Genomic DNA, 20,861 nt, shown 5'->3' with positions numbered 1-20,861 from the left:
CCCCAACCCCTGTTTGCTTGTTTTTAAATGTATTTATTATGAGTACACTGTCTTCAGACACACCAGAAGAGGGCATCGGGTCCCATTACAGATGGTTTGAGCTACCATGTAGTTGCTGGGAATTGAAATTAGGACCTGCAATCAAATGCTCTTAACCATTGAGCCATCTCTCCAACTCTCTTTTGGTTTTATTTATTTGTTTGTTTGTTCCTTCATTTGTTTTTTGAGACAGAGTCTTATGTAGGTTGGCCTTAAACTTGTTACAGAACTATTGGTAACCTTAAGCTCCTGAACCTCTTACAAAATGTCATCCTGTGAGCTACAGACACAAGCAGCTACTGTTTCAGTATGTATTCATTTCCAGGACAGTGGTGCATAGCCATATACCTGGTTCCTGGGGGCTAAGGCAAGAGGATGGAGTGTCTAGGGCCAGCCTGGGTTACAAAGTCAGTTCCAGGCCAATTTGAGTTGTAGAACAAGATTCTGTCTCAAGAAAACACACACATGTGGGTGCTGGAGAGATGGCTCAGTGGTTAAGAACACTGACTGCTCTTCCAGAGGTCCTGAGTTCAATTCCCAGCACCCACATGGTGGCTCACAACCATCTGTAATGGCATCCGATGCCACCTTCTGGTGTGTCTGAAGACAGCGACAGTGTGCTCATATACATAAAATAAATTAAAAAAAAACACACGCACAAAATTATACACTCACTGAGTGTCTTAGTCACCTTTTTATTGCTGTGAAGAGATATGGTAACCAATGCAACCCTTATAAAAAGAAAACATTTAATTGGGGCTGGCTTACACTTTCAGAGGTTCAGTCCATTATCATCCTGGCAGGAAACATGACAGCAGGCAGGTGCAGTGCTGGAGAAGGAGCTGAGAAAGCTGCCCTGATCTGTGGGTAGAGAGAAACTGGACCTGGGATAGGCTTTTGAGATCTCAAAGCCCACTCCCCTGAGCTCACCTTGTCCAACAAGGCCACTGCTCCTCATCCTTCCTACACAGCCCGCTGGGAAGCAAACATTGAAATAGATGAGCCTATGGAGACCATTCTCATTCAAACCCCCACACTGTGTATCTCTGTGCGAGGTGGGTCACGGCTAACCAGTGAGGAAAATGATGCCCGATCTTACTCATTTAATAATAGCTGTGTGAACTTAATATCATCTTCGTGATGGGGCCCTGGTTGGCCTCCAGTTGTGAAACCACTGCCCCTGCCCTCCAAGTGCCAGAACTCCACCTGTGTGCTGTCGCCTTGGCCCCACAGTCCGTGGGCTGTGGTTGTCAACTCATCTTCATTTATCCCAACGTGCTTTCTACTTCCTGTGCGATTTTCCTTTTGGTTTTTTAGTTCTTGGATAGTGTTGCCTAGTTTCCACATATTTTTGAATTCCCTTAATTCCTTTTGTTGTTATTTTGAGCTCTTGTGATTGAAAAACATGGAGGCTCTGAAGCCTGGCATACGGTCTGTTCTGGAGGACATCTCTGTGGTATTGTGCACATCTGTCACTGGGCGCGTGTCTGCCTGGTGACCCTTAGGTTTGGCTTGTGCACAGTGTTCAAGTCTTTTGTTCACTTGCAGCACTGAAGTCTCTCACTGTTGCTGATAGAATCATCTCTTCCCTCTCTCAGTTCTGTCAGATCAAACCTCAGCGAGGTCGCTACCCTGCGTGTAGGTGCCGTGACTGCATCCTTACACATCCCTGAGAGACGGGCATTTTGGGTTATTGTTGTTGTTTTGAGACTGAGTCTGGCTCTGTATCTCAGACCGGAACTTGCAGGTTTGTCGGCTTCAGCTCCCTAAGTACTTGGGACGCTGCTCCGAGCCAGTGTGCTCAGTGCAACTGCTTATAAAGTATTCCAAGGATAGGGCAAAAACTCTAAACACTAACGCTGTCTTTCAAGGAGGCCTTGTCTTTGCTGCTGCTCTTGTGGGGTCAGATTTCCATCTTTTAGCTTAAAGAACCAGGTTTAGTGTTCTCCCCTCTCCCCTCTCCCCTCTCCCCTCTCCCCTCTCCCCTCTCCCCTCTCCCCTCTCCCCTCTCCTCCCCTCCCCTCTCCCCTCTCCCCTCTCCCCTCTCCCCTCTCCTCCCCTCTCCCCTCTCCCCCTCTCCCCTCTCCCCTCTCCTTTTTGTTCTGTTTTGAGACAAGGCCTCACTATGTAGCTTTGACTGGCTTGGAGCTCACTGTGTACAACAGACAGGCTTCAAACTTAGAGATCCACATGTCTCTGCTTTCCCATTGCTGGGATTAGGGATTCACATCAAGTCTGGCTTGTTTTTTTTTTTTTTTTTTTTTTTTTAAAGGTTTCACTTTACAGCTCAGACATGCAATCCTCCTGCCTTAGAATTAATTGCAGGTCAGGCTCTTTCAGCCTTGCTTGCCGGCAGACTCGCCGCCATGGGCCGTGTGATTTGAGGACAGAGGAAAAGTGCAGGTTCTGTGTTTCCTGCGTTTCGTGCGCAGGTGAAGCACCGTAAGGGCGCCATGCGTCTGCGTTCTGTGGACTTTGCGGAGCGACACGGTTACATTAAAGGCATAGTAAAGGACATCATTCATGAACCTGGCCGCGGCGCTCCCCTCGCGAAAGTGGTCTTTCGTGATCCCTGCCGATTCAAGAAGCCGACGGAGCTGTTCATCGCCGCAGAAGGAATCCACACCGGACAGTTTTGTGTACTGCGGTAAGAAGGCCCAGCTGAATATTGGCAATGTCTTGCCGGGGGGCACCATGCCTGAGGGTACTATCAGGTGTTGTTTGGAGGAGAAGCCTGGGGACAGGGACAAACTGGCACGAGCCTCCGGGAACTATGCCACAGTCATCTCCCACAACCCAGAGACCAAGAAGACCCGAGTGAAGCTGCCTTCAGGGTCCAAGAAGGTCATTTCCTCTGCTAACAGAGCTGTTGTTGGTGTCGTGGCTGGTGGGGGCAGAATGGACAAGCCTATCTTAAAGGCTGGCCGTGCCTACCACAAGTACAAGGCAAAGAGGAACTGCTGGCCACGTGTGCGGGGTGTTGCCATGAACCCTGTGGAGCATCCCTTTGGAGGTGGTAACCTCCAGCACATTGGCAAACCTTCCACTATCCAAAGAGATGCCCCTGCTGGGCGCAAAGTGGGTCTCATTGCTACCCGCCGGACTGGACGGCTACGTGGAACCAAAACTGTACAGGAGAAGAACTAGAGTTCAGGAGCTAATAAAGTATGTGCTTTGGCAAAAAAAAAAAAAAAAAAAAAAGAATTGCGGGGTTGGTGATTTAGCTCAGTGGTAGAGCGCTTACCTAGCAAGCGCAAGGCCCTAGCAAGCGCAAGGCCCTGGGTTCGGTCCCCAGCTCCGGGGGGAAAAAAAAAAAGAATTGCAGGTCAGTGTCATACAGGTCTTGGTGGTCTGTTTTCTTTAGTCTGTTTTATTCCATGCTGTCACACAGTAAAGATGCAGTCTACTACTGAGTTACGTGTGTGTGTGTGTGTGTGTGTGTGTGTGTGTGTGTGTGTGTGTATGAGTATCCACATGCCATAGAATGTGTGTGGAGGTCTGAGAATAGCTTTCAGGAGTTGGTTCTCATCTTTCATCATTTTTTTTTCCCCAGAAATTGAACTCAAGTAATCAGCCTTGGCCAGTGGTTTTACCCACTGAGTCATCTTTTAGTCCTAACTGTTAACTTTTTTTTTTTTTTTTGAGAGATGCTAGTTCCCCAGGCTAGACCTGAATTTCCGAACCCTCTTGTGTCAGAAGCCTCTGAGTAGCTGAGGTTACAGGCATGTTCGACTGTGTCTAGCTGTTTGTTCATTTGAGGCAAGGCCTCTTCTAGCTTTAAATTTCTGATCCTTTTGCCTCTACTTGTAAGTGCACCAACGTATCTGTCCTTTAATTTAATGCCACATCCTGTGTTCTTCATTAGTGCTAATGCTGCCCCCAGCTGTAGTGATGAGATGCTGCCTGGCACTTCCCACAGAGGCTTAGGTGTGTTGTTCTGGAGAAAATCCGTGAGCTGAGCTCAGGCCTGAGTTATGTTGTTATTAATCACGAGTTCATGGCTAATGAATCAGTACCGGGCATTTTCCTTAATGGCGTGGTTTTCCCCCTAAGACCAATGTTCAGCTTTAAACTTTTGAAAATATGTATGTATGTATGTATGTATGTATGTATGTATGTATGTATTGTTTATTTGGTGTGTGAGTGTGTGCATGCACCCATACCACCAAGTGTATGTGAAAGTCGGAGAACAACTTTAAGACGTCAATTCTTTTCATCTTGTGGGCTTTGGAGATCAACAAATTCAGACCATCTAGCTTTATGAGCCGTCTTACTGGACCGTGTGTGTATGTGTGTGTATGTGTGTGTGTGTGTGTGTGTGTGTGTGTTTATTTGTGTGAGTGTGAATGTGTGTGTGTGAGTGTGTGTGTGAGTGTGTGTGAGAGAGGGGGGATATTGGGAATTAAATCTAACCTCATGCATACTCTATCACCAGACCTTTTTATTTTCAGACAGGGTCTTTTTATGTAGCCCAGGCTGGCTCAGAACTCACTAGAAAGCAGGCCTTGAACTTTTGATCTTCCTGCTTCAGCCTCTACACTAGCTGGATAGTACAGGCATGTGCTACTAGGTCTGGTTCAGCATTTGTCAACCTTGTGTTTGTAATGACTTTCCAAAATAGAAGTACAATGAACAGCAATAATCAACTGTCACTTATTTATTTATTTATTTATTTATTACTGTCTTATTTGTGGGTTCTTTTGAGACAAGATCTTGCTATGTAGCCTTGACTAACCTGAGTTTAACTATATAGTCCAGATTGGCTTCAAACTCATGGCAATCCCCCTGCCTCAGCTTTCCAGGTATCAAGACCAGGTGTCAAGATTCCAAATGGGAGCCACTCTGCGTGGCTTGCTGTTTTGTGGGATGTACTTGGAATGTGCCCCCATCCTGCTGCTGGGCCTCTTGTGTTGTTCATGAAGTTAGGTTTTCTTGTCCACCATGAGGACTTTTCTCTTGCTGGTGCCAAGATTTGCTCCTTGTCACAGTCTGTTAGTGTGTTTACTGATGGTCTCTTTGTGGGTCTCTTCACAGTTATCACCTAGTTTCTTAGATGTGCAGATCAACACTTTTCACAAAAGTTGGAAAGTAGTCAGACTCTTTTGTTTGTTTGTTTTGATTTGATTTGATTTGATTTGAGACAGCGTCTCCCTACATAGATGAGGCTAGCCTGGAACTTGCTGTATAGATCAAGCCAGCCTGGGACTCAGAGATCTGCTTGCTTCAGCCTCCAGAGTGTTGGGTTTCAAGCCAACAGATTTATTTATTTTTACTTTATCTGTATGGTATTTTGTCTGAATGTATGTTTGTGTGCCATGTACTGGCAGTGCATAGAGAGTCCAGAGAGGACATCTGATCCTCTGGGATTGGGGTTACAGACAGTTGTCAGCTGCCAAGTGGGTACTGGGGACTGAACCTCAGTCCTCTGCAAGAACAACGAGTACTCTTAGCCAGTGAGCCATCTCTCCGCAGCCCACCTTGTCCTCCATTAGTTTATTATTGTTTGTATATGGGAGTTTTGTCTGTGTATTTCCAGGCACCACATGTGTGCAGTGCCTAAAAAACGAGTTGGGTGCCCTGGACTGGAGTTACACATAATTACTTGAGCTGCTATGTGGGTGCTGGGAATTGAATGCTGGTCCATAGAACAGCCTTTGCACTTAACCATTGAGCTATCTATCCATCCCTTTCTCTCCCATCTTTGAGCATGGTTCCCTCTAGCTCCTTGAGCATCTCTAGTGTTTGCTTTGTAATGCTTGAGATGGAAAGAGAGAGGGCAGAGCCTTGCACGAGGTAGGAGTTCTACGTCCATTTCTGTTGCTGTGAAGAATACCTCAACAAAATGGTGGGAAGGGTTTATCTTAAGGCTTACGAATTACTGTGCATTACTGCAGGGACGTCACAGTGGCCAGAGCTCGAAACATCTGTTTCGACTCATCATGACTCATGCTCAGGTCTACTCACCCCTCACACAGTCCAGGGCCCAGCCCTGCAAATGGGTCACACACATGCAGGGTGTGTCTTCCCATCTCAATTAACAAGATAATCCTCACAGGCCTGCCTATCTGGCCAGCCTTAGATGACTCCTTATTAACACTTTCTTTCCGAGAGACTCTAGGTTGTGTTGTATTGACAGGTGGTGGCATATGCCTTTAATCCCAGCACATGTGTGCCTCATGCCTGTGGAGGCCAAAAAGGCCACTGGATCCCCTGAAACTGGAGTTACAAATGGTTGTTAGCCACCATGTAGATGCTGAGACTTTTTTTTTTTCTTTTTTTTTTTCGGAGCTGGGGACCGAACCCAGGGCCTTGCGCTTGCTAGGCAAGCGCTCTACCACTGAGCTAAATCCCCAACCCCAATGCTGAGACTTGAACCTGGGTCCTTTGCAAGAGCAGCAAGACCTCTTGTCTGCTGAGCCCTCTCCTGATCCCATAGAGCTTGTTTTTGTTGTTTGCCCCTGTATTGGATTGGCGACCTGCCTAAGCTATTTCTTTTTAAGAGTTATTAATTTTTGTTTTATGCATATGAGTATTTTGCCTGCCTGTATGTATGTACACCACGTGTACGCTGTGCTCAAGATAACCAGAAGAGGGCATCAGATCCTTTGGAACCACCAAGCAAGGTCAGCTGTGGACAGCTTCTTTTTTTTTTTTTTTTTTTTTTCTTTTTTTTTTTTTTTTCCGGGGCTGGGGATCGAACCCAGGACCTTGCACTTCCTAGGCAAGCGTTCTACCACTGAGCCAAATCCCCAACCCCTGTGGACAGCTTCTAAGGGAGTTACCAGAGGTGCACAGTGCAGCCCCAGTATAGACAGTTGCTTTGGAATAGGACGTTGAAGTCGACCCCTTGAGTGGCTCAGTTTGTTCTGAGCGTCAGTGGGGATGGAATAAGGAGATTTAAATGGATTTTTTGAGTTGTTTGTTTATTTGTTTGTTTTCAACATCCATTTTTTTTTTATCAACAGTAAGACCAAGGGTTAGTTTTTGTAGCCTCAGATGGCTCTTTGGCCTCTGGCATGCTCAAACTTCCGGGCCCTTGGACTGGATATAAGGTTTGGTGTGGCTGTGTGAGGTTCCCCGGGCCTTGCCAAAATGCCAGTATACCTCTTGGCCCTTCTGAGGACCAAAAAGGAGCCAGTGCCTCCACCCTTGGGAGACTCCAGGGCCAGCAGGTAGAAGGTGAGGATCTTACCCCCCAGCCTTGAGGATCCGTCTTTAGGCCAGGCAGCTCACCACAGCGCACACACCTTCAGCTTGGGCACTTCCAGAATCCGTACATCCTCTGTGACTGTCCCCACCAACCACAGTGGTTTTGTTCTCCTGTCCAGGAAGCTTTAGCTTCAGGTCATCCAGGACAGGGATAGAAGTGGCCAGTTAGTGAGGATCATAAATAATATTTTCAGCACAACCTGACTGAAGGTGCGGTTGGTCTTGGCCTCTTTCCACAGAACCTTCTGGTCCTTGTTGTGGCCATTGTTCACACCCATGATGGTGCCTCCTGCTTGGCCAAGTCCAGAAAGTGTCTGTTTTTTGAGACAAGTTTTCTCTGTGTAGCCCTGGCTGTCCCAGAACTCACTCTGTAGACCAAGCTGGCCTCGAACTCACAGAGACACATCTTCCTCTGCTGAGTGCTGGGATGAAAGGCATGTGCACCACTGCCCAGCTTTTAAATGGACTTTTTCTCTTCTTTTTAATTTCTGCTTTTTTAAAAATTACATTTATTTATTAAGCAACTGTGTGTGTGTGTGTGTGTGTGTGTGTGTGTGTGTGTGTGTCTGTATACCAACTCATACATATGGTAGCCAGGGGACAAGTGTTTCAGGTCAGGGTTACTATTGCTTTGAAAAACCACCATCACCCAAAATAACTTGTGGAGGAAAGGGTATATTTAATTTGCATATCCTGGGGTTGGGGATTTAGCTCAGTGGTAGAGCGCTTGCCTAGCAAGCTCAAGGCCCTGGGTTCGGTCCCCAGCTGGGGGGGGGGGGGAGACACAGCAGGGAGTCCTTCCTAGGCACCTGTGCCATACCGTTAATTTGCATATCCTGAATCAAAGTCCACTGAGGGAACCCAAGTCAGGAACTCAAAACTGAGTGGGACCTGGAAGCAGGAGCTAATGCAGCCGGCATAGAGGAGTGCGGCTTACCAGCTTGCACCTCCTGGCTTGCTCAGCCTTCTTTCTTATAGAATCAGCACCTCCAGCCCAGGGATGGCCCAACCCACAATGAGCTGGAGGAATTTTCTCGATTGAGTCTTTCTCTTCTCAGACAATTCTAGCTTGCAGTAAGTTGACATAAACTAGGCAGCTCAACAACTTTTCGGAATTAATTCTCTTCTGTCATGTGGGGCCCGGGGATCAACCCAAAAATATCAGGCTTGGCATAAAGTGCTTTTAGCTGCTGGGTCAGCTTGCTGGCCTAGGTGTTTGTTTGTTTGAGAAAGACGTTTGCTATGTAGCTCTGGCTGGTCTTGAGTTTGCATCCTACTAGATTAAGGCGATTTAAAAGGCCTCAAAGTTGCTGGGCATGGTGGTCTATGCCTTTAATCCATCACTCCAGAAGCCAGCCAGAGCTACATGATGAGTGAGAACTTGTCAAGAAGAAGAAGAAGAAGAAGAAGAAGAAGAAGAAGAAGAAGAAGAAGAAGAAGAAGAAGAAGAAGAAGAAGAAGAAGAAGAAAAGGAGGAGCCACAAAAGTACCTGTCTTACCAACATTCAGGAGTCAGCTTTTTTTTTTAAGTTTTTTTTTTTATTCTTTGAGAATTAATATCTTGCCTGTATATGTCTATACACCACATGTATGCCTAGTGTCCCAGAAGACCAGAAAAGGGATCTACTTGATCTGGAATTGCAGATGGTTCTGAGCCACCAAGTGCTGGCTGGGAATTGAACTTGAGTCCCTTAGAGCAGCCAGTGTTCCTAACCGCTGAGCCCTCTCTTCAGCACGGCAGTGCTTCTTAACTGAGGATTCCTCAGGTTGGGCAAGCCTGGTGGACTTTTAGTTTGAAAGTTGATTTTCATCTTTTTTCTGTTACTTTTATTAAGGAATGAATTTCCATACTCCAAAATTTTTGCTGACTCTATAAAGCTTAGTTTAGGATTTTTTTTCCCTTTTTTTTGAGACAGGGTCTTTCTGTGTAGCTCTGGCTAGCCTTGAACTCACTGTGTGGTCTAGGCTTACCTCAAACTCATATTCCTTTGCCAAGTGCTGGGATTAAAGGGTTAAGCCAGATTATAATATGTTTCTGTTTTTTTTTCTAATCCTCGTGCAAGCCAGGCGGTGCCCTGCTATTTAGCTACAATTTTTGGTTTTATTTGCTTACTTACTTTTTTTTTTTTTTTTTTTTTTTTTTAGGCAAGGAGCTGAAGCTGGCCTTGAACTTGCTACGTTGCTGAGGATGACTTTGAACTCCTGATCCTCACTGGTGTGTTTTGAGTCACCCAGAGTGCTCTGGAGTAGCCTTGAGTCCACGTTGGCTTTGAAGCTCTGTTCCCCTTTCCTTAGTTTCCCCAGCAGCTGTAATTACAGGCCTGTGACAGCAGGCCCAGCTTCTCTGGTAGGTTTTGAAATCAAGTCTCCCTTTGTAGTCTAGGCTAGCTCTCAATGTCCAGCTCCTCTACCTATGCCTCTCAGGTGCTAGGATTACAGGTGTTTATTAGCACACTTGGCTAATGTCGAAACTGCCGGGGAGCCCCCAATCGACTGTGCCTGTGTTCGTGTTTCCTTATGTTATCTCAATTTCCCAAGACTCTCTCTTCCTGAGATCAAGGTCCAAAGCAAACAAAGCCCCCAGAGTTCCCTGTCAGCAATATGGTAACGCTTCGGGTGCTGCGGGGAGAAAGGGAAGTGAAGTTCATTCAGCTCATGCAACTTCCTGCTGTCCCTGCCACACACGCAAGGGGGCCACACACGCAAAGGGGCCACGCACGGGAGACTGATATCAAAAGTCATGGCTAAATCATTCCAGATACAAGTGCAAGGTAGAATGACATTGACCATTCTCAGTATTTTCGTTTTTTCAAATTTCTCAAAGTTGTCTACACTGGTTGCAAAGCTGCAGCCAGCTTCTGTGGGAATCTAGAGGGAGAACTGGATCCAAGTCTGTGGTCTAGACAGCTTTGATGGAGTTAAAGCCCTCTCCCTTCCCGTTTCCTCTTGACTGTTCTCTCTCTCTCTCTCTCTCTCTCTCTCTCTCTCTCTCTCTCTCTCTCTCTCCCTCCCCCCTCCCTCCCCCCCTTCCTCGCTTGCTCTCTCTGCTCTCCTCCTCCTTTCTCCTGGGAATAGAACATCATGCCAGCAGCTACCTGTACCACCCCAACCCCCAGCTGCAACCTTAAGTCATGTTAACCCTGAGCATCTTCTGGGTGAAAAGGCAAACAAGATGAAAGCCGTGCAGTGCTGTTTCCTCTTGGTCATCTGTTGATGTTACACCATCCACCCCAAGCCCTGGGTTGGTCTCTTCCTTCTTCCAAATATAGCTGTGGCCTTTTTGCTGCTGGTTTTGTAATCTCAGCTCAGTCCACTTGCAGCCATCCTAATGCTGTGTGGTGTGTGTGTGTGTGTGTGTGTGTGTGTGTGTGTGTGTGTGTGTGCGCGTGAGTGCATGCCTGCTTCATGTGCACTAGTGAGTGGAGATCAGAGACAGTTCTCTCTTGCTTCATAGGTTCCAGACACTGATCTTGGGCCATCAAGCTTGTCCACGGTGCCCTCACCTCTTGAGCCAACTCTCTGGCCTCCTCTACCTTCTTTGAAGGCAGGGTCTTGCTATGCAGCCTGGGGTGGTCTTGAACTTGTGATCTCCTGCTTCTTCTTTACCAGTGCTGGGATTGGTGCCATTATGCCCAACTTCCTTTTTATTCAGAGAATCTCCTGTCTGCTCCTTTAATCCCTTGAAATCCTCTTCCTGTGGCATCTCCATCAATATCCAAAGGATAAGAGAGAGACATTTTGCTTTTCTCGTTGGATAGTCTTGAAATTATATATATTAATTCAACATTGGAACAGGGCCACTTCGTAGTTCAATCATTTGTAGAATTAGTGTCCTTTGGTCAATGTAGTGTTCTAAGAGTCACAGACATTCTCTGTTTTACTGTAAGGACATTAGTACACAACTATACACCTGCCCCATAGCGTTTAGTTCAGTTATCCGTTACTGCACCAAACCCCACCATAAAGCAGGTGTGCTGGTGCATGCCTGCACTGGGGAGGCAGACTTGTGCACAGCCTGGGCTACCTAGGAAAACCCCATCTCAAAATCAAACAAACCAGTGCATGTTTTAAATGTCAACACTCCGTTACAGGCTGAGCAGGAAGATACGTGTGGTCTACACAGTGAAACAGAAGTAGAAACAAAACAAAACAAAAAAAAATCCCCACGTTTCATGGCATAAAACAATATTCCTGGTGCTCCTTGGGTCTGTGGGTGGAGCCTAAAAGGAGCAGAAGGGACAACAATACACTCTGCCCCTCCCCCAGCCTCCTCTGGGACCTCTGAAGCCTCAAGCAGCAGTAAGACCTCTACGGCTGGGGTGCAAACCACTTCTAATCTGGCTTCCTCACTCATGTGCCTATGATCTGGGTAACTGAAGGGTGGGACTGTCACCCATACCTGTAAGTGTCCTCGCCTGCATGGCCATGTCAGCAGCTGCACAGTGGCTGTCCCTACTCTGTGTGTCCCACACTGGACTAGAACTCACTGTATAGCCCAGGCCAGCCTCGAACTTATGAACCACCTGCTCTCTTCTGAGTGGTTACCAGCCTGTGCACCATGCCCACTCTCTGAATTGCAAGCTAAATAAAAGTTATGAGTTTCAGTTGTAAAAATCATGGTCATGCTTTGATGGCTGCAGTTGTACAGATAGTGTGTTATAAAGACGGAGGATGGGGGCTGGAGAGATGGCTCAGTGGTTAAGAGCACTGACTGCTCTTCCAGAGGTCCTGAGTTCAAATCCCAGCAACCACATGGCGGCTCACAACCATCTGTAATGGAATCCGATGCCCTCTTCTGGTGTGTCAGAAGACAGCTACAGTGTACTCACATACAAAATAAATAAATAAATCTTTAAAAAAAAAAATAAAGACGGAGGATGCGTCATCGAAAGGCCTCCAAGTTATTTGTCAGGGCTCTTTCTCTTCAACCACCTTCTTTTTTTGATCATTAAAACTGCGGCCTCAGCTGGCCTCAAAAGTTGATGTCCTCTCGCCTTAGCCTCCAAAGTGCTAAAACTGTAGGCACGGGCTCTGTTAAAACATCTTTTGTTTTGTTCTTTTGAGACATGGTCTCTCTACATGCCTGTTCTGGAACTCACTGTGTAGACTAGGGTGGCCTTGAACTCACAGAGCTCTACCTGCCCGGGCTCCCAAGTGCTATGTGACTAAAGGTGTGTGCCATCATTCCTGGCTTAAAACATCCTTTTATAAAGAAACAGCTCCCAACTGTCGTAATGGCAGCTGGAAGATTGAGGCAGAAGAAGTTTGAGGCTATATAGTGAGACTCTGTCGAAAGAAAGGAAGAAAGAAAGAAAGAAAGAAAGAAAGAGAGAGAGAGAGAGAGAGAGAGAAAGAAAGAAAGAAAGAAAGAAAGAGGGAGAGAGAGAAAGAAAGCAAGCAAGCAAGCAGAAAGGGAAGGGGAAGGATCAGGGCTGGAGAAACAGCTCCAAAGCTCAGACTGCTGGCTGCCCTCTCAGAGGACCCAGCTTTGGTCCCCAGCTCCAACCCGGTGGCGCACACCATTTGTAACTCCAGTTCCAGGGGATCACATGCCATTTTTTGGTCTCCACAGACTAGCCTTGCACATAGTTCATATACATACATACATACATACATACATACATACATACATACATACAGGAAAAACAGCCATACCCATGAAGTATAATAATAAAAAAAGTTAAGATGTAAGGCCTTGCACATACTAGGCAAGTACTATACTGCTGGGGCAAACACCCAGCCCTTCAGGTAGCTGTACTTTTAAAAAGGACTTATTTTACTACTTTTCGTTATATGTCTGGTGGAGGTATGCACATAGGAGGCTGGTGCCCCGGAGGCCGAGGCTTCAGGTCTCCCAGCGCTGCAGTAGAAGGTGCCTGTGAGCTGTCTGACGTGTGTGCTGGGAATCCAGCTCCACTCTTAACTGCTGAGCCGTGTCCCAGCCCTCTGTTAGATTTTTCTTTTTTACATGAATTAACCTATTTCTTGCAGGTCAGGCATGTCTCAAGTGATAGCGCTTCTCCTAGTCTCTCAGTTCCTTTGGACTTCTGACAGCAGACTCCAGCGTGACTGCAGTGATTCACCACTGACGATTCCTACAGTGTTGTAGGTCCAGGCTCTGCCAGCCACTGCTTCCATGCGCATGCGCACGTACACACACACACACACACACACACACACACACACACACACACACACACCACACACACACACCACACACCGCACATGCACACGCACACACACATACACACCACACACACACACACCACACACACCACACACACACCACACACACACGCACACGCACACCACACACACACACCACACACGCACGCAGGAACACAATGCCAGATGACCAAGGCGCCTCTCTTCTTCTCAGTTCTGTCACAGAATGAGTGAGGGTATTTGTATGCAGATTTCAACGCTCTTCACTGTTTTCTGGGTTGGAGGCACCGCAGTGGTTCCATTCCTGACCTCCTTGATTTGTTTAGCCATGTTACCACAACCTAAGCCCAAGCAGGAGAGGAGAGCATTCAGATATTTTTATTAGTCCTGTAGCCTCATGTATGCAGCATTGTGCTTTTCAGTTTGAGGCATTATCTGGTTTTGTGTGTGTGTGCATGTGGTGTGTGTGTGTGTGTGTGTGTGTGTGTGTGTGTGTGGTATGGTGTGTGTGAGTGTATAGTGTGTGTGGTGTGTGTTTGTGTGGTGTGTGTGTGGTGTGTGTGATATGTGTGTGTGGTGTGTGTCTGTGTGTGTGTGGTGTGTGTATGTGTGGTGTGTGTGGTATGTATGTATGAGGTGTCTGGGTGTGGTGTGTGTGGTGTGTGTGGTGTGTGTGGTGTGTGTGGTGTGTGTGTATGAGGTGTTTGTGTGTGGTGTGTGTGGTGTGTGTGTGTATGAGGTGTCTGTGTGTGGTGTGTATGGTGTGTGTGTGCGTGGTGTGTGTGTCTGTGTGTGTGTGTGATGTGTGTATGTGTGGTGTGTGTGTGTGTGTATGAGGTGTGTGTGTGGTGTGTGTGTGTGGTGTGTGTGTATGAGGTGTCTGTGTGTGTTGTGTGTGTGTGTGTTGTGTGTATTTGTGGTGTGTGTGGTGTGTGTGTGTGGGGGGGTGTATGTGTGTGTGTGGTGTGTGTGATGTGTCTGGTGTGTGTGTATGGTGTGTGTGTGTATGAGGTGTCTGTGTGTGTGTGGTGTGTGTGGTGTGTCTGGTGTGTGTGTGTGGTGTGTGTGTGTGGGTGTGTATGTGTGTGTAGTGTGTGTGTATGAGGTGTCTGTGTGTGTGTGGTGTGTGTGGTGTGTGTGTGTGGGGTGTGTATGTGTGTGTGGTGTGTGTGGTGTGTATTTGTGGTGTGTGGTGTGTGTGTGTGTGTGGTGTGTGTGTGTGGTGTGTGTGTGTGGTGTGTATTTGTGGTGTGTGTGTGTGGTGTGTGTGTGTATGTGTGTGTGGTGTGTGTGTGGGGTGTGTATGTGTGTGTGGTGTGTATTTGTGGTGTGTGTGTGTGATGTGTGTGTGTGTGTGATGTGTGTGTGTGTGGTGTGTGTGTGTGATGTGTGTGTGTGTGTGTGGTGTGTGTGTACACAGTACACACCTCATGTCTACATTTTTCCTCAGACACTGGGTGACTCTGGCATGCTGTAGCTCCATCCTCTGCCATGTTCAGGTGTTCAGGTCAGAGCATCTGTGAGCATCTGCACTGGGCTCTTCAGGCGTGGGCCCCAAACACTTCTTCATGGGAGGAAACAGGTTTATGAGGCTTTCTGAGCTCAAGGCACAGGAAGCTCATGAGGCTCAGGAGACCCCTTCTCTCCCTGAGGACATAAAATCAGTTAGCAGTTGCTGTCAGAGCTGGGACTTTTCTCTGATGACTATCTGCCAGGAAGTCGCCCACACTCTGGCATGTTACTCTAATTAAATCATTCACTCTTCCAACCCAGATTGGAGTGGAAACATTTCCTTGGGCTGCTGTTGCCCCAGTGTTGTAAATGGAAAAAGGCAACACAACACTTGATGCCTGAACAGGGACAGGACAGGGGCAAAGGTGAGTGGGGGGAGGGGAGAGCAAGTGCGTTGGCCCTGATGTGGGTAGTATGAGACGGAACTGTGCTTCCTGAGGGCATGACATCTGTGGAGATGGTCCCCATGTGTCTTCCCTATGTGATCTGAAATGGCTTGCTTTCTTGGTGTAATGGCAAATGCATTGCCTCTGTATGAGGGGTGAGGCACGAGATCAAGGCTTCTCCTCTGAAGGTGAGGTATTTATGTGGGGAGTCCTAGGGTGGCCATTTTGTCTGTGGTGTGGAGCTGCATGTCTCCTTAATGAATGAGTGACTCTTCCCTGGCCGTAGGGGAACTCCCAACATTGCTGAGGGACTGAGAACATTTCACAATGGCTAACGTAGTGTCCATGGGGTGGGATCCCATGTGCCTGACAACTGTGAGTGGTTAGACTTGCAACTAAGGCACCCATGTAAGCCAATGACTGTGAGAAGGAAACATGCAGACACCACCCACAGAACTAGCCTTGGTTTGGCAGGAAAAGTGGGAAAGAGGAATGAATCAGACAACAGAGAGGGAGGAAATGCGGTAGAAGATACCCTTCAGCTTCAATCTTTAATACAGAGGAAGGGAAACTCCAGACCCGATGAACAGAAGCCCTAGCAACGACCCAGCCCAGAAACTATGATGCTGGGGGAACACAGCCTCCAAACTGCTTGGATTGGAAAAGACATTAAAGACAACTGAAAGTGCCTCATAGTTTGGCTTATGAGGCTGCAGGACATGACAGGGATGGGAGGGGTCTGAGTGCTGTCAAAGTGGACGCATAATACAGTCACCCCACTTGGAGACAAAGGCTCCCTCATCTGAGGCAACATGAGAAAATCAGTCCCTGAGCATGGGGTTATATTAGCCATTAGGAACATTTGGTTATCACTGGCTGAAGTCTATGAATATCAGGGACTCAAAAACAGTGGAGAAAGAATAGGAATTTCTGGGCAAATTGGGTACAGCAGGCCAGCATTTGGTGCCCATTTGCTGGCCCAGATCAGACTGTAATTAGTTTGTCATCAGCCTGTCTGTCTGTCTTTTGTTCATTTTGTCTCGAGACAGGATCTCACTAGGTAGCTTTGGCTGTCCTTGAATTCACTTGGTCCTGGAACAGACAGAGATGGGATCTACTCCCTTTCTGGGTTATGACCCCTCTGAAAGCCATGTGTGTGTGTGTGTGTGTGTGTGTGTGTGTGTGTGTGTGTGTGTGTGTGTTTGTGTCTTCGTTGCCTTTTGGATCTTACAGTCTCTGTTCTGGGTCTGTTTCTTTCGCTGTGTTGGTGACTCCATCTGGGAGCTCACTCCTGTTTTTTACTCTTATTACAGGGTTGGCTGTGAAGTACACGAGGACAGTGTCAAGAGCTCAGTCTACACCGTACTCCCCCGCAGGGGTAATGTCCAAGTCTGTTTTCAGCTACCACAACCCAGCTGAGGGCATCACATGGTGAGTCACAGACTTCTCTTCCTCCTCTTTTTCTCCCCTTTGAGACAGAGTCTCACCATGTAGACCAGGCTGGCCTGAAACTATCAGAGATCTGTTCACTTCTGCCTCAGTGCTGAGGTTAAAGGTGTGCACCCCCGTGCAAAGCCTTCCTCTTCTAAAGCCTGGGGTGATGCAGAAAGTGGGTGTCATTAGATGCCTGCAACCTGATATCAGACTCCCCAGCCTCCAGAGAGGCAAACTAAATCAACCACTTTTCCTCATAGATCACCCCGACTCCAGTATTCCAACAGAAGAGAGATAAAGACGTCCCCCCCATGAAGAGGCATGGGGTGGAGGCTGGGGTTTTGTTAAGCTGTACACAAGAATTTTACGTCAGATGCTTTTCTTTTCTGTCTGGTGACTTGATATCTGCTCATAATTAGCATGCTGGGAAAGTTTTCAACCAGAAGTGGTAACACACATCTTCAATCCTAGCATTTGAGAGGCTAAAGCAGGAGGATCAGAAGACCTGGGCCAGCCTGGGCTGTGAAGTAAGATTCTGTCTTTTTTCAATTTTGATGTATTTAAATTTTATTTAACTTTTTAATACTATTTTTGAAATTAAAATCTGGTCCTATCATCTTCTTCTTTCCCTCTCCACTTTAACAACTCTCATACACTTCCTGCCCTCGTTCTCTCTCAGTCTCATGGCTTCCCTTTCTTTGTATATGTACATATTCCTAAATACATCAGTACAAGTTTCTGAGAGGAGAGAGAGCCTTGTTAAGATGATGTCTCCATGAGATCGGGTCATAGGCAGACCTGAAAGGTATTTTCTTAATTAGTGATTGACTGGAGAGGACCTGGGCCACTGTGGGTGGTACCATCCCGAGCTGGTAGACCCCTCCATGGCCTCTGCATCAGCTCCTGTCTTCTGTGTGAGTTCCTGTCCTGGCTTCCCTCCGTGATGGACCACAATGCGGAAGTGTAAACCAAATTAACTCCCAAGTTGCTTTGGTCATGGTGTTTCATCATAGCAATAGTAACCCTAACTAGGACAGTATGTGTGCAGTGTGTGTGTGTGTGTGTGTGTGTGTGTGTGTGTACAGTGTGTGTGTGTACAATGTGTGTATAGTGTGTGTGTATAGTGTGTGTGTACAGCATGTGTGTATAGTGTGTGTGTACAGCATGTGTGTATAGTGTGTGTGTATAGTGTGTGTGTACAGTGTGTGTATAGTGTGTGTGTACAGTGTGTGTACAGTGTGTGTATAGTGTGTGTGTACAGTGTGTGTACAGTGTGTGTACAGTGTGTGTACAGTGTGTGTATAGTGTGTGTGTACAGTGTGTGTACAGTGTGTGTATAGTGTGTGTGTACAGTGTGTGTACAGTGTGTGTACAGTGTGTATAGTGTGTATACAGTGTATGTGTGTACAGTGTATGTGTGTACAGTGTGTGTGTGTGTACAGTGTGTGTGTGTGTGTACATGAGTCTGGCTGTGTGAGTGTGCAGAGACCAGTAGAGGGCATTAGATCCCTCAAAGCTGAGGTCCAGGCATCTGTGGAACACCCCACTTACTACTAACCGGATGCTGTGATCCTGATGGATGCTGTAATCTCTGGTCCTTAAAATTACAGAGCAAGTGATTTTACCCACTGAGAAACTTCTCCAGCCTCAAGACTCTGTCTCAAAAAACCAAAACCAAAACCCAACAAACAAATAAACCCCAAAAGGCGGTGTTGAGTGTGTTGATGCACACTTTTAACCCCAGCACTCAGGAGTCAGAGGCAGGTGGATCTCTGTGAGCTCCAGGCCATTCAGGTCTATATAGAAAGTGAGACCATATTAAAAAAAAAAGACCACCTGGGGAGCATCACCCCGTGTTGACCTCTGGCCTCCACTTTCAGCACCATACATGTGTCCTGCCTATTCCCACAAGCGTATGAACATACAGACACACATACCTGTCCAACCCCCTCAAGCCAAGATGGCAGAGTGGCCAATGAGGCTGAAGGTGGCTCTTAGTCACAAAACAACAACAACAACAACAACAACAACAACAACAACAACAACAAAAGAAAAGAAAGATAACGTAAAGAAAACTCTTAGTTGGCAGGCTGAACCTGTGAGGCTGTAGGGTGACCTTGACAGCAGTTTCCAGGGAGCTCTTTGTTCTTCTTAGGTCATTCACGTCTCTTCCAAGAAGGCTGTTGTAGGGAATGATGTCTTGTGTACTCTGCAGAAGCATCACCTGTCAATAGAAAGATGATGGCCTATTAGCAAAAGGCAGGAAGTAGAAGGTGAGAGTTCCGGTACAGGGATAGGAACTCTGGGCAATCTGAGGAAGTTCGAGGTATGAAACTGAGGAGAGGGAGTCAGCCACGTGGCAGACACAGGATAGTCTAAACCGCTTAAATAGGTTACAGACTTGTCAGGGAGCAAGCCTAGCAAAAGGCCGTAAGCACCGTTAATAAATTATAAACCTCTGAATTATCATTCATGAACCGAGGCATGGGTGGAAAAGCCAGGGGTCACAGACTATCCTTGATTAAAGGGGCCAATTTATTTGTCTTTTGAAAAAAATATCAGGAGCTGTGAGATGTACACACATTTAATCCCAGCGCCCAGAAGACAGAGGCATGTAGATCTCTGAGTTCCAGTCTAGACTGGAGAGAATTCCTGGACAGCCAGAGATACACAGAGAAACCCTGTCTTGAAGAAAGAGAGATTCTGTTTACTGATCCCTACCGCACTCCCTGACTAGGTGAAGATTTTGCTTCCTGTTTCCATAAATTACCTAGCATCTGTCTGTCATCACCTGGATTTAAAGGCTTAGCCCTGGCTCAGTGAGTGTCCTGAAATGAAGGATGAAGATTAATGAAGCCGGGAGAAGGCCAGTGACGGGTGGCAGGTCAGAGGCCAGAGAGCTAAGATGAGGTTTCTGTTGGTAGGAACAGAAACAGTTAAGATATTAGTCAGCTTCTGAGTGTCACAGCGAAACATTTACACATTCTGATGTTGATGAAGACATTTACAAATATAGACAAAGTGTGGCAATCTGTGCTGTTTCCTGACGAGAGCCTCAGTTGGTGTTGGTGATGTCAGAGGGTCACACTGGGCACGGTGGATGAAAAACATAGGCAATGCCAACACTATTCCCAGTGTCTGAGCATCAGATGTGAGTTTTAAGGAAAAGGAAACTACTGTGCCAGCCCTAACACGCTGGCAATGGAGCCCGCTGCCTGCCACCGTTTGGATATGAGATGTCTCTCATGCCCCTCAAAGGATTGTGTGAGGCAGATGAGATCCTGAGGCCTGGTCTATCACGAAGCATTTGGCTTATCAGACTGCTAAGCCCACCAGTGAAATGTGCTGTCTGACTTCATACCGAGTGGGTTATGAGGAGGCGGGGTCTGGCTGGAGATGCAGATTTTATTTGGGCCCCATTTTGATTTCTGTTACCTGGTGCTGTGAGACCAGCAGCTCAGTTCTGCCCTAACCTTTCCATCTCCCCATAGGTCAGAAAGCAATCCTGCTGGCTGACTGTGGATGGAAACATAAGGCAAACCTTTCTTCTTCTCGTATTTCTCATGGAGTAGACTCCACCACAGATGCGAGGCAGCGCTTACCTGAACGCTCGTTTATTGAACGACTGACGTTGACAGCACAAAGTGCACAGTCACTTGTGGTCAGGCCTTCATCACTGTTTAACAAGCTCTGATCGCCCTGTCTGTGGGTCCCATCATGCCGAAGGGGACTATGGACTGATGTTCACAGGACGTGCTGGCCCTGACTCCTGAGAGGTGAGGCCAGACCTGCTGGGACTGATTGTTCCCTCAGCTCAGTCTTTGCAATAGAAAACCAGGTCCGGGAGTGCAGGCAAGGCCAATACAAACATTTCAAAACAGTGTGGTGGGAGATGGAAACATTTCTAACTTATATTCAGATATAGGCATAGAAACTTCCAGAAGTATTGCTTTTATTTTTTTTTTAACTACAGTAGGAGGAAGATAGAAAATTATGTCAGCCATCAGCTTGAGTGGCACATGCCCATAATCCTAATACTTGAAAGATGTGGAGACAGGAGGATCATAAGTTCACAAGTTCAAGGTCTTTCTTGGCTATATGGTGTGTGTGAAGGCA

The 20,861-nt window shown here is 47.0% G+C and overlaps 2 pseudogenes; one reads left to right on the top strand and one right to left on the bottom strand.

Annotated features, from left to right (window-relative positions):
• The first annotated feature begins 2,187 nt into the window (after nt 1-2,187).
• Nucleotides 2,188-12,117, top strand: LOC134483851 (large ribosomal subunit protein uL2-like; annotated as a pseudogene).
• Nucleotides 6,679-7,526, bottom strand: LOC134483852 (large ribosomal subunit protein eL18-like; annotated as a pseudogene).
• Nucleotides 12,118-20,861: the final 8,744 nt, after the last annotated feature.

The sequence above is a fragment of the Rattus norvegicus genome, chromosome 1 (assembly GCF_036323735.1).
Source record: "Rattus norvegicus strain BN/NHsdMcwi chromosome 1, GRCr8, whole genome shotgun sequence".
In the NCBI taxonomy this organism is placed as follows: Eukaryota; Metazoa; Chordata; class Mammalia; order Rodentia; family Muridae; genus Rattus; species Rattus norvegicus.
The sequence above is the reverse complement of the archived record's forward strand: the minus strand, read 5'-3'. Positions and strand labels throughout refer to the sequence as shown.